Source organism: Anomaloglossus baeobatrachus, chromosome 11 (genome assembly GCF_048569485.1).
Source record: "Anomaloglossus baeobatrachus isolate aAnoBae1 chromosome 11, aAnoBae1.hap1, whole genome shotgun sequence".
In the NCBI taxonomy this organism is placed as follows: Eukaryota; Metazoa; Chordata; class Amphibia; order Anura; family Aromobatidae; genus Anomaloglossus; species Anomaloglossus baeobatrachus.
This window is the reverse complement of record NC_134363.1, coordinates 123,046,884-123,064,479: the sequence shown is the minus strand read 5'-3', so window position 1 is coordinate 123,064,479 and position 17,596 is coordinate 123,046,884. Positions and strand designations below refer to the sequence as shown.

Genomic DNA, 17,596 nt, shown 5'->3' with positions numbered 1-17,596 from the left:
GACATCAATCCCCAAAAATATTTCCTTGATTGGCAATGCACCAGGACAATTGGGAAGAGTAAGGCACAGAACCAGAATTGGCGCATCTAATGGATGTGCCAGTTCTGGGGTGGCTGTGGCCTGGTATTTTTAGATTGTAAAGGAGCCAATATCCATGTACCTTCCTTTCCTGCTAATATCAGCCCACAGCTTTCTGCTTTACATTGGCTAATTATCAAAAATAGGGGGACCCCATGTCATTTTATTTCAATTATTTATTTATTAGGTTAAATAAGGTTAAAAATAAGATTTAGTGTCTCATGAAAGGCACTAAAGGGTGTTTTTAGCCTTGCTTAACCCAATAAATAATTTAAAAACACAACATGGAGTCCCCCCTATTTTTGATAATCAGCCAAGGTAAAACAGACAGCTGTGGGCTATCATCAGGCTGAGAAGGTCCATGGATATTGGTCCCTTCCAATCTTAAAAAATACCAGCCCGCAACCGCCCCCAAAATGGTTAATCACATCTCGATTGCCCTGGTGTGGTGGTAATCAGGGTAATATTTTTTGGGATTGATGTCAGCTTTGTAATGTCAACTAGCATCAAGCCCAAGGGTTAGTAATGTAGAGGCGTCTATAGACACCTTCATTACTAACCCAGTAAGTGAAAAGAAAAAAAGAAATATTAAAAATAGTTTATTTGAATAAAGATTCCCCAACACTATTCCTCACTCACAAATTTATTAAAAAACACCATGAAAATCAGAAGTTGTCCACCAAATCTGACGTAGTACACAAATGGGAATCTGAAAAACTTGAAAACAGAGAGTTAAAGAAATAAAAACAAGAGACTGTCCGTCGCTCACCAATTTATTATAAAAAAAATCCCCGCAGCTCTGATGTAGTCCATGGCGTTCCCACGACATCCACTGATTCTGTAGTACAACCTATGGAGCCTTGTTCTGAGAATGACATTTTATAAGTCACTCCCAGTCAGACTATGTGACAGCTGGAGAAGAACCAGCAATAGGCAAAACACACCATATGAATTATTCAAAAATGCAAAACTTTATTAACAACATGCATAAAACCATCTAAAAATAAAAGGTGCAATGCCCTAATGTAAACCTCACCCCTACCACATAAACAACAATGGCACTAAATGGCCACAGTCCAGGTTATACAGACTGAATAATAGGTTCCTCATATAGACAATCAATGACGAGCAGAAACCAGCTCATCAATAACGAAAGGAATGTTATTATAGAATAGACATGTATGAGTACATAATCCTACAAAGCCAATGGTTAATGTATTATGATAAACATCCATAAACAGGGGCTGAAATAAGGAGCACGATGTTAAACCAAGAAGAGTTGACTGAAGAAAAAGACCAGCAAGTATGAAAAGCCTATACCATGCCCAGACCGGAACAAAAGGCCGCAATGTAAAAAAAAGCATGATAACTTGAGAGCGGTGGGAAATGACTCCACGTGTATCACTGCAGAGAGCAGCTTCATCAGGGGTGGAAAGAAGCATGTTGTAAACCCCAAGGAAGAGTAAATATATGTATAAAGATAATAGGCAAATAATTACGTACCACTGTGAGAAGCATGGCGTGAGTGATACCCATGGAGGCCGGAGAATGGTGGCTGCCCAGTATGTGCACAAATGTGCAAGCGCCGAGTGCCTATGCACCATCTTATGGGTGATCTGTGCAGGTTAGAGCAGCTGCGCACAAACACAGAATTCCAAACGCCACTAGATGTATGCGATTGCGTAGTAAAACCATATATAATCTAGTGTGATGAAATGGCGCATGCGTAGCATGTGTTCTGGCCACAGTCAGTGGGACTTTCAGCGAGAAACACACCTATACAGAAACTTCAACTATAAGGCCATGCATAGAAAGTGTGGCGAAATAATGCTTGCACATTCCCCCCAAAAAAAAACATTGAGCCCATTCACTAACATGAGAGTATAGTACCTGGGCAAAGTTATAATAAATGTTGCGTACCCATATATATGTGACGCCCTGGCCTATCAGGTCATCACAAGGGTGCCGTGCAATCTGCCCTTCTGCATTGTACCCGCTCCTCCTTGGTTACGGGTCCTGTCCCTTCGGTGTTGCTAAGAACAGGTATACACAAATCCTGAGGAACACTCTGCACCACACCCACCAAACAACCATTGGGCAGCCTGAGGGGAATAGGGCCACCCAGATGGAGGGATGGTAGAAGGAGGGCCAGAAGTGTCGGTTGTAGTCAGAGAGTGTCAGTGAGCAGTGACAGGAAGAGGTCACGCTGCGGAGCTGGGCTCCTGTACCCGTCCAAGGTGCTGGACATTGGCCTGGCCTGGAAGGAGCTGGAACCCCGGTCGCAGGGGGTAGTGGCAAAGGGCACGGTACTGCCATGGAGGGCAGTTCGACGGCTTTGTGCTACAACTGGGTAAGGGCCAGGGCACGACGGGGTACGCGGACCCTAGACTGGGAAGTAGCTTTATGCAGCCCAGTAATTCACCCAACGAGGACAGAATCTTCATGAACCGCTCTCCACCCGCTCCAAAATTGGGGTACTAGCGCAACGGGAGGGATAGGACTTCCCAAAACCATCCAGAAAATTCCAAGTGTGAACCCTGAGAGCAAGCTCACCCTGCTAGCCACGCAGGTGAGCGGGATCCGAGTAGTTTTAGGCAAAAGGGATCCACCAAGTGTAAACACAGTGTCAAGGGACAAGGCTTCAGACTAACCTGCAACGCCAAAAGGGCACAGACTCCGCGTGTTCGAACTAAAGCTACAGGGCATTCAAGACTTTGGTTTACCCAGTGTCAGTATCTTTGGACTGTGTGAGTACATTGTGCCCCTTTGCCTCCAACGGGTCCCCACTCCACCATCACTGAGCCCCGGGACACCTTCCCCTACCCACCGAGGGGTTAACATCACCAGCTGCCATTCTATCGCTCCCGGGCGCTCCCTCTCTCTCCCAAACGCAGCAGCGGTGGTATCCCTCTTTACCATGACCCGTGCGTGGTGTCACGAACACTATCCAATCCACCCATCATCCCCCCTTTTGTAAATACCTCTCTAGTCCCTTTTTCAATTCAAGCGGACATGGGGTCCAGAAACCCCTCGAGCCACTGCGGATCCGGATCCGAGCAGCCCGTCGGCTATCGCGGGGGCGGTACATATACTTACAATGGCAAACAGCAATAATACCTATATGTAAAATAAAAGTTGTCACTAAACAAGTATAATTGGATAAGGGTATAAACCGAGCACAATTAGAGACCTGTAATGGATTTATTTTATATGTAAATGTGTAAGTTTAAATCACCTCCCCTTTTGCCCCATTGTAAATAAAACAAAAAAGAATACACATATTTGGTAAGGCCGCTCCCAGAAATGCCTGATCTATCAAAATTATAAAATCAATTAATCTGATCGGTACATGACATGGCGAGAAAAAAATTCCAACTGCCAAAATTTTCATTTTTTGGTCGCCGCAAAATTTGTTTAAAAATGCAATAACCGACGATCAAAACATTGCATCTAGCTGGTATAATTAAGAACATCAACGCAAGACGCATAAATAAGCCATCACTGAGCCCTAGATCCTGAAAAATGAGAACACTACAGGTCTCAAAATGGCGACAAAAGCGTGATTTTTTTTTTTACTAAATTCAGATTTTTTTTTCACCACTTAGATAAAATTCAAAACTCAAACTGATATATCAATTTTACCATATAGTGAACACGGTGAATAAAAATCTCCACCGCTTTCTAAACCCTACAGTAAAGGAAATAATTATTTGATCCCTTGCTGATTTTGTAAGTTTTCCCACTGACAAAGACATGAACAGTCTATAATTTTAAGGGTAGGTTCATTTTAACAATAAGAGAATATCCAAAATAAAATCCAGAAAATTACATTGTATAAATTATATACATTTATTTGCATTTTGCAGAGAGAAATAAATATTTGATCCCCTACCAACCATTAAGAGTTCTGGCTCCTACAGACACTTAGGGTACCGTCTCACTAAACGACGTACCAGCGATTCCGACCACGATATGACCTTGTCAGGATCGCAGGTGCATCGCTACATGGTCACTGGTGAGCTGTCAATCAGGCAGATCTCACCAGCGACCAGCCTCCAGCGACTCTGCACTTGGTAAGCAAGGTAAATATCAGGTAACTTAGCAAAACGCTTTGCTTGGTTACCGGATATTTACCTTGGTTACCAGCGTACACCGCTGTTCGCTGGCTCCCTGCACACGTAGCTAGGGTAAATATCAGGTAACTAAGCAAAGCGCTTTGCTTAGTAACCCGATGTGTACCCTGGTTACGTGTGCAGGGAGCCAGCGCTAAGCGGTGTACGCTGGTAACTATGGTAAATATCGGGTATCCAAGCAAAGCGCTTTGCTTAGTTACCCGATATTTACCCTCGTTACCAGCGTACGTTGCTTACACAGAGTTGGTGCTCGTTGGTCTCCCACCGTCAAAGATGCCGATGTGTGCTGCACAGCGGGAGACCAACGAGCAAAAAATGAACCAGAACATTGTGTAATGATCAGTGATTTCACAGCAGGGGCCAGGTCGCTGCTTAGTGTCACACACAGCGAGATCGCTGTTGAGGTCATTTGTACGTCACAAAACCTGTGACTCAGCTGCGATCTCTCTAGCGATCTCGCTATGTGAGAAGTACCCCTTAGACACTACTAATCAACTCATTACCTGCATTTAATGAATGCTGTCTTAAATTGTCACCTGTATAAAAGACTCCTGTCCACAGACTCAATTAATCAGTCAGACTCTAAAGGGTGCTTTACACGAGACGAGCTATCCTGCGATGCATCGTTGGGGTCACGGTTTTCGTGACGCACATCCGGCATCGTTCATGACGTCGTCTTGTGTGACACCTCCGAGCGACGCAGTATTGCTCACAAATCGTGAGTCATGTACTCGTCGCTCAGTTTTAAAAAAATGTTTAATTAAAATGGCGCCGGTTGTTCATTGTACCCGGGGTAGCACACATTGCTCCGTGTGACACCCCGGGAACGATGAACACAGCTTACCTGCGTCCCACGGCTCCAGGCGGCTATGCGGAAGGAAGGAGGTGGGCGGGATGTTACGTCCCACTCATCTTCGCCCCTCTGCTTCTATTGGCCAGCGGCTGTTTGACGTCGCTGTGACGCCGAACGTCCCTCCCCCTTTAGGAAGAGGATGTTGGCCGCCCACAGCGAGGTCGCTCAGCAGGTAAGTACGTGTGACAGGGGTTTCACGACTTTGTGCGACACGGGAAGCGATTTGCCCGTGACGCACAAACGACGGGGGCGGGGACGATCGATCGTGAAATCGCACAATCGGTCGTCTCGTGTAAAGCAGGCATAACCTGTACAACATGGGCAAGACCAAAGAGCTTTCTAACGATATCAGGGACAAGATCATAGACCTTTGTGGACAGACCCTCTGTACTTCCCCACATGGGTAATATACAACACTTTGCTTGCTTTAACCCTTACATGGGGAAAAAAAGTGCTCCTGTGCTTAGGCACCTTAAGCTGGGTTCACACTAAGCGACAGCGACAACGACATCGCTGTTACATCACCATTTTCTGTGACGTAACAGCGACCTTGTAAGTCGCTGTTATGATCGCTGCTTAGCTGTCAAACACAGCGATGCAGCAGCGATCATAACGTCGCTGTGCTACATGTGCAGAGAGCAGGGAGCCGCGCACACTGCTTAGCGCTGGCTCCTTGCTCTCCTAGGTACAGTACACATCGGGTTAATTAACCCGATGTGTACTGCAGCTACATGTCACAGTGCAGAGAGCAGGGAGCCGCGCACACTGCTTAGCGCTGGCTCCTTGCTCTCCTAGGTACAGTACACATCGGGTTAATTAACCCGATGTGTACTGCAGCTACATGTCACAGTGCAGAGAGCAGGGAGCCGCGCACACTGCTTAGCGCTGGCTCCTTGCTCTCCTTGCTACAGTGTACATCGGGTTAATTACCCGATGTGTACTGCAGCCACATGTGCACAGAGCAGGAGCCGGCACTGGCAGCAAGGGCGGAGGCTGGTAACGAAGGTAAATATCGGGTAACCAGGGAAAGGTCTTCCCTTGGTTACCCGATGTTTACCTTGGTTACAGCTTACCGCAGCTGCCAGACGCCGGCTCCTGCTCTCTGCTCGCTTCATTTTGTCGCTCTCTCGCTGTCACACACAGCGATCTGTGTGTCACAGCGGGAGAGTGACGACCAAAAAATGAAGCTGGACATTCAGCAACGACCTGCGACCTCACAGCAGGGGCCAGGTCGTTGCTGGATGTCACACACAGCGACAGCGACGGGACGTCGCTGCAACGTCACAGAAAATGGTGACGTAGCAGCGACGTCGTTGTCGTTGTCGCTGTGTGTGACACCAGCTTTAGGCTAGACACCTTACAGGTCTATTCTTTACTGCTCAAACAAACTTGCTAATTATCATATGCTAATCCCCCAATGCTGATACCATGCACATAATGACAGGAACTGTGTCTTGCTAGTATTGTTCTCACATTGAGAGGAATTCTTTGCATTTGTAATCCTTTTATTCTGACACTGTCTGTAATGGTGGCAACTTTGCCTATTGAATTGTCATTTTCCATTAGGAGGAGGTTTGTTGCTTTAATTTGCACTTGATATAATGAATCAATGTGTATTCTGATATCAATTTATATGCAACTATTTATTTGTGCAAATTTGGGAGATGTAATTGTCGCGGGCGGGGAGGAGGGTGTCAGCACACCGCGCTCACCCCTTCGGCTCGGGTCCGGCAGTTGCTCCTGGTGGCTCGAGCCGTGGGCCGGATCCCGGGGTGTCTCGAGCGACACTCCTCGCCCGTGAGTGAAAGGGGGTGTTTGTTGGGTGTGGGGATTGTTATAGTTCGTGACGCCACCCACGGTTGTGGTGATTGCACCACCGCTGCTCAGTATAGGGGTCCCGGGGATGGTGATGCGGAGCAGCCAGGTGTTGTGTTGCCCCTCCGTGGGTAGGGGTTGGTGATCCCGGGGCCCAGTGAAGTGATGTGAAGTGTAGGGCCCGGTGGGCGCAGGGACGCGGGGGCAGCGCTGTGCCTTGCGGCACTGTGGTACTCACTCAGCCTGAGACACGGACACAGTTTGTACGGTAAACCAACGGCTGGTAGGACGGTCCCACAGACGGCTGCACCTGCACTCCCGGTAGGTGACGGTGACGTCTCTCTTCCTTGCACCTGTGTTGTCTGATGGTAGCGGTGGATTCCCTCCGGTTACCCGCTCCCCGACTGCAATCTGGGCCGGAGGAGCTCTACACTTTGCCCGCAGGCGCTGGCCCTGGGGAAACTGGTGCCCTGGCGGTGGCGGTGTCTCCCCGGTAATGGTCGGGCTGTTGCCGTCAATCGGGACTTGGTTGTTGGGGGATCTACGTCCCCTTCACTGACGGATTTGGCAAATCTGGCGACTCCTAGCCTTGCCGGGGTCCGAGAGGCCCCTGCCCTGGTGCTGACTGTCCTTCGGAACACTGCTCCAGACCACCGGGCACACAGCCAACGGGGTCCTTCCAGGAACTTCCAAACGGTCCCCCTCCGGACAGTCACCGCCGTCGCTGACCTTGCTGTTCTGGCCCTACACAAAGCTGGGCTCTCAGGCTCTGCACACTCTCTGCTCTGTCACCACTTCTTGCTCTCCTCCTTTTCCACTTTTCCTTTCTTCACTTTCCACTTGCTGTTTACTTTAGCCCTGCCTGGGCTACTCCTCCACTCCTTCCACTTCCTCCTCCCTGACTAGACTGCCTGGTCCTTCCTGCCTCCAGAGTTGTGAGCTCCTCGGTGGGCGGAGCCAACCGCCTGGCCCACCCCCTGGTGTGCATCAACAGACTCCTGGAGGAAGGCAACAAGGATTTCTGGTTAGCAGATGTGCCTACCTGGAGTGTGGGGTGTGGTGGTGTTGTGACCCGTGTCCCCTGGCTTGCCCAGGGCGACACATAATGAACAATATTTGTTGACATAGCCACTAGATGGCAATATTGCCTTAACTAACTTGTGTATGAAATTTCTAATGGTCTTTAATCTTGAATATACAGTATATCTTATGACCTGTTTTGTCTATTACTGACTTGTATTTATGTGTCCACCGCACTTTTTTCATCTGAAGTCATTTACTGTTTTTTCACAAAATGCTTTTAACTTTTCTAATAAAATTTTGTATTTTTATTTTTGTGCTAAAAAGACTCCAGTCTTTTCTTTTCAAAGACCATAGACCTGCACAAGGCAGGAATGGGCTACAAAACCATAACTAAGACGCTGAGTGAGGAGGAGACAACTGTGTTATGCAAAATATCACCTCGTGGGGTATCCAGGATCATGAGGAAGGTGAGAGATCAGCCTAAAACTACACAGGGGGGAACTTGTTAATGATTTCAAGCCAGCTGGGACCAGTATCACCAAGAAAACCATTGGTAACACATTACGTAGTAATGGCTTAAAATTCTGCAGTGCCCGCAAAGTCCCACTGCTCAAAAAGGCAGGCCCTTCTGAAGTTTGCCAATTAACTCCTGGATGATTCTGAGAGTGACTAGGAGAAAGTGCTGTGGTCAGATGAGACAAAAATTGAGCTCTTTGGCATTAACTCAACTTGCCGTGTTTGGAGGAAGAGAAATTCTGCCTATGACCCAAAGAACACCATCCCAACTGTCAAGCATGGAGGTGGAAACATTATGTTTTGGGGGTGTTTCTCTGCTAAGGGTACAGGACTACTTCACTGCATCAATGGGACAATGGATGGAGCCATGTATCATAAAATCCTGAGTGACAACCTCCTTCCCTCCACCATGAGATTTAAAATGGGTTGTGGCTGTATCTTCCAGCACGACAATGACCCATAACATACAGCCAAGGCAACAAAGGAGTGGCTCAAAATGAAGCACATTAAGGTCATGGAGTGTCCTAGAAAAGTCTTCAGACCTTAATCCTATAGAAAACATATGGAGGGAGCTGAAACTCCGAGTTGCCAAGCATCAGCCTCAAAATCTTAATGATTTAGAAATGATCTGCAAAGAGGAGTGGAGAAAAATTCCTCCTGAAATATGCGCTCTTTCCAAACTAGATGCCAGAAAACTGATCATTACTAGTAATTAAGGGAAATATATCATGATTTATTTTAACATTGATTTTTAACCCCTTAGTGGCTGAGCCAATTATAAATTGGCTCCAGTCGATAAACATCACTCCTGATGGTATTGAAATCCACAATCCCTAGTGTAGGAGGCCAGTGCCTAATCCATTAGGGTTCTATAGCTGGTAGTCCATTTAGCAAGAACATCAGCTAGACTACGTCCTGATTTTAAAGACAATGTGACCTAATTAGATCAGAGGTCTCAAAACCACAGCCCGCAAGCCGCATGCGGCCCCTCAGGCTCCTTCTGGCAGCCCGCAGGCGCGTGGACCCCGTGACAATCGTGGTCAGTGTCGGGGGCCACAGTAGTCAGGCCTTTATTTCATTTGAATGAAATGCTGGTGTAGCGCCCCACGGGGCAGGTGGTTAACCTACTTGTCGCGGGGCCATTTCAGGTCGGGTTAAGCATTGTCATGGGATGGCCTTGCCCAATTCCGTTGCCCCGTGGCGTACAGTAAATGGTGGGGGAAGTGGGGTATTCGGAAAAGTTTGTTGTGATGCCATTGTAGTATGCAACCAGGAGTAGCCACCGCTGCAAGGTGTACCGCCCCAGTGTTAGTCTGGCTGCTCGGATCCGCGATCGTGGCTTGAGGGGGGCATCCGGACACGGCTTGGCGGACACTTTGATCTGAAAAAGGGGATATTTACAGGGGAGAAGTTCGTGACGCCACCTGTGGGTTGCGGTAATGGGAGTACCGCCGCTGCTGTTAGGAGTACCCGGGCAGAGGGAGTTAAGCAGCCTGATGTTAGTCCCTCCACAAGCAGGGAAAGCCCCAGGCTCAGGGTGTTTGGTGGTTATTTGGGAGAGCAGGGTGCAGGGATCAGGGTACTCACTGCGGTAGTCGTGGTGCTGGATGAGGTATATACGAGAAGTAGACACACACACTGCAGGTAAACAAAAGTCTCTGTGTACCACTGTCACTGCGAGGAGCCCATCAAGGTATCCGCTCCCACAGGTGTCACTTGGTAATCCGGAGCCTGCCTCCGTGCACAATTTAGTTGTCTGTTGCTTGGCTTGGAGCTGTTGGGGCCTCACTCCCTATGTGTAGTGTAGCTGTGCTCTTGATGGCTGGCACTTGGGATTTCAGTGGGTTGCTTTACTGGAAAACCCTATCCCCCACGTTGTGCTGATGCCTTCAATCTCTGAGCTCTTAGGGAAGTTCGTGAAGATACTCTCCCTTCCAGGTTAATTATCAGAACGTTGAATTGGTTTCTGACCTAGGGTCTTGTACCCCGTCCTGCTCGGTACCGGTCAGTTGTTTTGGGTTTTCCGATATGGACAGTCCTCATAGACTATGTCCGTCGCACTCTTTTCCAATGTCACTACCATCGGTCTCCGAATCCTCTGATCCCAGACCACCATCTGCGACCCAACCTCGGTCTAGCTCCCTGGGAGCTACCACTCTAGCTCCTCACTCTTTGAGGGCTGCCACTGAACTGGCTTCCTCCGTCCCACCAGTCTGCCTGACTCCTATGTGGGTGGTCCTATTCCAGCTTGACCAACCCACTGGTGTGTCTGACAGGTCATGGTGTGAGGTGTGATTGGGATTTGTGGTGTTGATGGTAGTAACACCGATTGTTGGGAACCTGGAACCATGGGGGGTAGGCCCTGCACCCTGGGTGAAAGGATGCAGTTCCCTGTGGCACCCTGATATATTCAGAGGCGCCACACAGGATTCCTCTCCAGGGCAGGTGTTAAGACAGCCGGGATGGTGTCGCTCCCCACAGGCGGAGAGGGCCCCAGGTGGATGAAGAGGGAAGGTAATGGCCATTGGCACCTAAGGGCTGGGCGGCGGCGCCGGTAAGGACGAGACAACTCTGCGGGTTCAGGGTGTAGTTTACTCACAACTTCAGCTGCCAGCCCGGTCACACTGGTCACTGCTGTGATGGGCTCAGGTTGATCCTAGATCTGGTAAGGGGTCACAACTGGTGTTTTGAGAAGGAAGGAGAGAGAGTCCTATTTCTAGGGTGTCCCCCTCAGCAGTTAGGTACACTGACTGAGCTCCTGCTCCAAGCCCCGGGCCCAGTAAAGTCCAAGTTTTCCAGAGATGTCTTGCCAGAACAATGGTCCTGACGGGTCTGCTCTTGATGTGAGTGTGTTGCGCCTATTTCTACCCCAGGTGGAATCCACCCCCCAGGTGGCTGGCTTCAGTGACTGGGAAGTCCCATGACCATTATGACTACCCCCCTGCCTACCCTGAGCTAACCCACCCTATGTGAAGGCTCCTAAGCTGTTTGTCGTGTGTAAATGTGGAACACCGGTGATTAACCCCCTCCTTACCAGAGCTAGATACCACACCTTAATTGAGGTGCAGTACCCTGTGGCGACCAGAGCCTAAGGGGCATTGCGCACTGCGCGCAGAGCTTTCTGCAGACCCATACCTAAGCCAACAATCACAGGCCAGCAGCTGACGTAGTGATATGACGTCAAGCACTGGACTCCGGTCAGCGGCTGCTATTGGATTGGGGGCGGGGCTGCAGAGAGCTCAGCGCAGCACCAGCAGTTCTTTCAAATAAAGTGCTGACTACTGCGAGCATTGGCCGTGATAGTCATGAGGTCCACGGGCTTGTGGGCCGCAAGAAGCAGAAAAAGGACACCGAGGGAACGGAGGACAGGTGTGAGAAAAATCTTTTTTATGTGTATAAGAGGAACAGCATAGAAGGGGAACTTACTACAGGAGGGGAAAGGACTACAAGGAGACCAGGATGTGCACATTACTACAGGATGAGGACAATGATGAGCACATTACTACAGGATGAGGACATTACTATAAGATGAGGACCCCATGGGAAAATGACCACAAGATGTTGGCCAAAATTACTATATGGTGCCAATTGTAAAACAATATTACTTAAAAAGGGGATAAAATGTAAAAAAAATACATTCTAAATAAAGCATGGAAAAAATTTTTTTACCATTAAAAAATGCTTTTTTATATATCAACTAAAAAAAAGTGCATGTTATCCCCACATCTGTAACAATTCAAGCTATAAAACCATACAATAACCCATATGATGAATGCCATTTAAATAAAAAAAAAAGAGTGAAAAATTGAAAACAAAATTATTCTATGGTGTTTAGAAAAAAAGAAAAAAAAATATGGTATTACTAAAAAATGTCACTTTGTCCTGCAAAGAATACGGGCCCCTAAATATTTTTTTTCAATGTGCAGCCCATATACCCGGCCAAGTTTGAGACTCCTGATTTAGATGATCACTGATACCCATGATGTCTGGTGCTTCTATGAAAACATAACTGAATATTTCTTTGTCCCCAACAACAGTACAACAATCAGTCAGTGAGAGTCCTGTACTTCACCCTGCAGTTCCTTTTCCTCTTAGGGGAGCTACTTGGCCACTATGGGCATTACTAACCCCTCTTTGAATGGAGCCTTAAGATCTCGGATCCTGTACATCCTCGGGTGTAGAGAGCAGATGTGTGTTCCCTCTCTCCAAGCTCCAGATGTACTAGTACCAAGATCATGGTGGGACGTTGTATGTATTATGGTGGATTTTCAAGGGTGTTTTGGGGGTTAATAAAGGGGTGAAAGAGGGAGTGTGTATTTTATTTCAAATAAAGTATTTTTTCTGTGTTTGGGCATTATTTCTTTACAAGATTACTACTGCTGGGGGGTATCTTAGGCGCATCCCATTATTAATCTAGGGCTTGGTGGCAGCTGACAAATCACAGCTGTCATAAACACTATTACACTATTGCTTTGTAGGGTTTCAAGGATAGTGTGTACAGTTGAAATAGCTCAGTTGGGACAGCATTAGACTATCCCGGGTTTTGGCAAGTGGATGTTTTTTGCATCAATTATATTTAAAGCACAAAATTATCAAAGGATATAACTGATAATATAAGTAATGTGTATAAGGCATCAAAGTTGTGGAAAAAAATCATTATATTGTAAAATGTTAAATGCAAACCTGTAACTACTAGAATCTATGTTCTCACTGCTCCCAGCAGTTTCACCCCTCACATGAAACTGTTAGTAGTGACAGCATTACATGAGGAGTTTCAGAGTGTCAGCCCATCGTCCCCCATCAACATGATGGGGGAAAATATTGTTTATGGGGTGCTGATGGGATTTAGTGGTAAATGGATGCAAGGAATCCCCTGGTGGGAACCAGTGTACCCCTGAGCCGGGCTATAGTGATAGTATCTGCGTCATGTGTCACCGCTGACTCCCTGGGCATGTGTAGTGCCTTGATGGAGCCGCCTGTGTAATCTCAGGTTACTGTACTTTGTAAGTAAGAAAAATGTTATTACTTTAATCCCTTCACGACTGGCCTATTTTGCGCTTTCCGTTTTTTTCGCCATTCATCTTCTGAGAGATGTAACTTTTTTATTTTTCAGTCAATATGGTCATGTGATGGCTCATTTTTTGTGGAACAAGCTTTACTTTTAAATGAAACTATGAGTTTTACCATATAGTGTACTAGAAAACAGCAAAAAAAAAATCCAAATGCGGATAAATTGCAAAAATAGTGTGAAATATGGTAAAACTGATGTATTGGTGTGATGCCTGAGGCTGGTGCGAGTTCGTAGACACCAAACATGAATAGGTTTACTTTTATCTAAGGGGTTAAAAAAAAATCGGAAGTTTGTCCAAAAAAAGTGGCGTACGTTTTACTCCATTTTCTTTGACCCGTAGCATTCTCATTTGTCGGGATCTATGGCTCAGTGATGGCTTATTTTTTGTGTCTTGAGCTGACATTTGTAGCGTACCATTTTTGCGCAGATGCTACGTTTTGATCGCCTGTACTTGCTGCAGTTTGCTCAAAATTTGTGGTGACCAAAAAACATAATTTTGGCATTTACAATTTTTTTGCCACTACGCCGTTTACCGATCAGATTCATTGATTTTCTATTTTGATAGATCAGGTATTTCTGCATGCGGTGATACCAAATATGTGTATATTTTTTATTTTTTTAATCCTTTAATTTTCAAAGGGGCAAAAGAAGGGTGATTTGAACTTTTAGTTTTTTTAATTTTTCAAAACTTTTTTTTTTTTATTTTACTAGGCCTCTAAGAGCTATGGGGATCAGCTGTTTGATCGCTCATTAATTTCTCCCGATTAGGGCAGCACCGCTCAGACCGGGAGAAATGATCATCTCTTATAACCGGCAGTACTCAGCTGCTGGTTAAAGGACCTGAGTCATGTGAGCTACAGGAGTCATCATATGACCCTGCACTACCATGACAACAACCGTATCCACGTGATCATGTCATGTGACTTCCGGTATCAGGCGGTGAGTAGACTGCTATCGCTATCACGGTAATATGGCGCTGTCACATCTTGACAGCGCCATTTAAATGGGATAACGGGTACGGGTGGATAGCGATTCAACTTGCACCTGCCAGGAACACATGTCAGCTGTACAAATCAGCTGACATGTGCGCGGATCCTTGCCTGCAGCCCGCAGCAGCAGGTGGGGATTAACACTATGACTGCAGGGACGTAATATTACTGCCTGTGGTCGTTAAGGGGTTAATACAACACTGAGATTTGTTTCTGTTGTTTACACTAATACACTGCAAACCTACAATCCAATACATTAGCTACAGGTGAAAGGATTAAGAGACGCTTTGTGACATTTCCGTTACATAATAATAATAATAATATTTATTCACTTATATTGCGCCATTAATTCCACAGCACTTTACATACATCAGCAGGAATATCAATGGCAGGGATAGGGTTAAAGGTGTTGTCACACAAAGAGATATTGATTTCATTCTGGATTCCTCAGCTGTTCCTATAAGAAACCATTGTGAGCTGATATTGCAGAGTTAGAAGAGCGTTAGACAGAAGAGCTGACGCTCCGTGGCTCAATACTGCATTACAGAGTAAATTCTATATAAGATTTTAGTGTTATTATGTTTTCTAAAATATACAAATCAATAACAGGAGATAATCTGTACAATATCTACACAGATCTGCTAAACCTTAAACAAAAAGTGCAAAATAGGTATTATAACGAGCACGAAAAGAAAAAGAAATAGACACAAAAAAAAATTCCTCCATGTTATGGCCACAAGTGAGGAAAAAGACTAAGACCGCATGAAAGAAAATGTTGATGTCAGAAGTGGGATTCGAACCCACGCCTCCAGAGGAGACTGCGACCTGAACGCAGCGCCTTAGACCGCTCGGCCATCCTGACTTCTGTATAACATTTAGGATTAACTCTTTCCAAACCAGTCGGCAGAAAGATGATCATTATTTGTGATGAAGTTAAATACATCATGAATTATGTTAATATTGATTTTTAACCGCTTAGTGACTGAGCCTATTTTAAATTGTCTCCTTGTAGAACAGATAGGACAATCAGAGATATTTCAATTTATAGTATGTAAATGACAATCACTGGCTAAATGTGTTAAGAAAGTTTCTCTGACTTAGTACAAACATTACCCTCAGCATAATGGAGGCCATAAAGTAATGTAGGAAGATAAAAAAAATTATAAAAAGAAGAAACGTCCACCGCCCCAGATGGGCCTGAAACCCACAATCCCTTGGGAGGTCAGTGCCTTATTCATTAGGGCTCTAGAGCTTAGTGTTTATTTAGCAAGAACATAATCTAGACTTCATCACAATTTCAAAAACAATCTGAACTGATTAAATGATAATTGATATCCATGATGGCGGGGGCTTCCAAGAAAACATGATTGAATATTTCTTTGTCCCCAGGAACAGTATTACAGTCAGTGAGATTCCTGTACTTCACCCCGCAGTTCAGCGTCCTTTCACTCTTAAGGGAGCCACTATGGCCATTACTGAGCCAACTTTGAACAGAACATTTAAGGAGTTAACAAACATATATATATATATAGATCACCTCCTGGTGAGAAGTTCAAAGCCTGGACAATTACATTCAGTGTAGATCAAAATTAGAGAACACACAATTTCCTCAATGCGTTTTAGTGCAAGAGCATCACTGACCCTAACTAGTAACCACTATTGTATCACTTTATATCTGATGTTATACATTTCTAATTTTCCACTAGGAAAATGATTAATCTTTAGAAGTGATGGTGATTTAACAATTTAATATATTTTAATAGCACTTTTCTGAAGTTGGGTTTACACTGTTGGAGACTCCCCAGCTCATCAGCCGAAATAGCTCAGTTGGGAGAGCGTTAGACTGAAGATCTAAAGGTCCCTGGTTCGATCCCGGGTTTCGGCATAAGGGAAAATACTTTTTAAACATTATTTTTTCTTTTGAACTGATTTTTTTCCCAGGCTCCGTAATTCACAGATCATTAAGGCACTTAATATCATAACCTTAAAAATATCAGTCGTGATTTACAAGTCTTAAACATTTGTATCTGATACTGACATCTTGTGGCCAATATGACAACTCCAACATTTTATAGGATGATTCTTCCTTAAAATAACAGTGGTATGGGACAACCACAGATAGTAAAATTGTGATATAAACCTCCTCCTAATTCACAAATATTATCAGCAATCCAAGAGAATTAATTTAATACATAACTTTTAATTAATTTATTAAAACCAACAACATCCAACAAGTGAAAAAGTGATTAGAGTGCAAATAAGCTAATCCCTAAGGACGCCAGTTGTTAAGATTCTATATCAAAAATGCTCGAATAACCAAAAAACCTAGTAACAAATAAGATGAAAAAATTGCTGGATCATGAAAATTTTGTTTCTAAGCAACAGATGCTAGTCCGATGGAGACATGAGTTAAGCGGGCTTTACACGCTACGATATATCTAACGAGATGTCGTCGGCGGGGTCACGTCGTAAGTGACGCACATCCGGCATTGTTAGTGATATCGTAGCATGTGACAGCTATGAACGAGCAGAATTACTCACCTTCTCTTTCTTCGCTGACACGCCGCTCATTTTCTAAAAATCGCACGTCCTGTTGTTCATCGTACCCGGGACAGCACACATCGCACCGTGTGACACCCCGGGAACAATGAACTGCAGCTTACCTGCGTCCCGCCGGCAATGCTGAAGGAAGGAGGTCAGCGGGATGTTTACGTCCGCTCATCTCCGCCCCTCCGCTTCTATTGACCGGTCGCTGTGACGCCGAACGTCCGTCCCCCGTCAGGAAGTTGATGTTCGCTGCCCACAGCAAGGTCGTTTGGAAGGTAAGTGCGTGTGATGGGGGGTTACAGCATTGTATGACACGGGCAACAAATTGCCCGTGCTGCAGAAACGATGGGGGCGGGTGCGATCGCACGATTAATTGAAGCATGTAAAGCAGCCTTTACAGTGAAAATGAAAAAAATTCCCTAAATAACTCACGTTGACAGGTTCTGCTCCTCTTGCTAGTATCTGAACTATTTATCTACACCAGAGTAATATATATTTGACACTATTGTCTTTTGCCTTAGATATATATCTCTACTCTCAGCTTTCACCCATGTGAACATGTTGTTCACCT

The 17,596-nt window shown here is 45.6% G+C and overlaps 2 non-coding genes across 2 annotated transcripts; one reads left to right on the top strand and one right to left on the bottom strand.

Moving 5' to 3' along the window:
- Positions 1-15,257: 15,257 nt before the first annotated feature.
- Positions 15,258-15,340, bottom strand: TRNAL-CAG (transfer RNA leucine (anticodon CAG)). The gene has a single exon. It is a non-coding gene; the product is annotated as a tRNA-Leu (tRNA).
- A 950-nt stretch (positions 15,341-16,290) lies between these two features.
- On the top strand, positions 16,291-16,363 carry TRNAF-GAA (transfer RNA phenylalanine (anticodon GAA)). The gene has a single exon. It is a non-coding gene; the product is annotated as a tRNA-Phe (tRNA).
- The last annotated feature ends 1,233 nt before the right edge of the window (positions 16,364-17,596 follow it).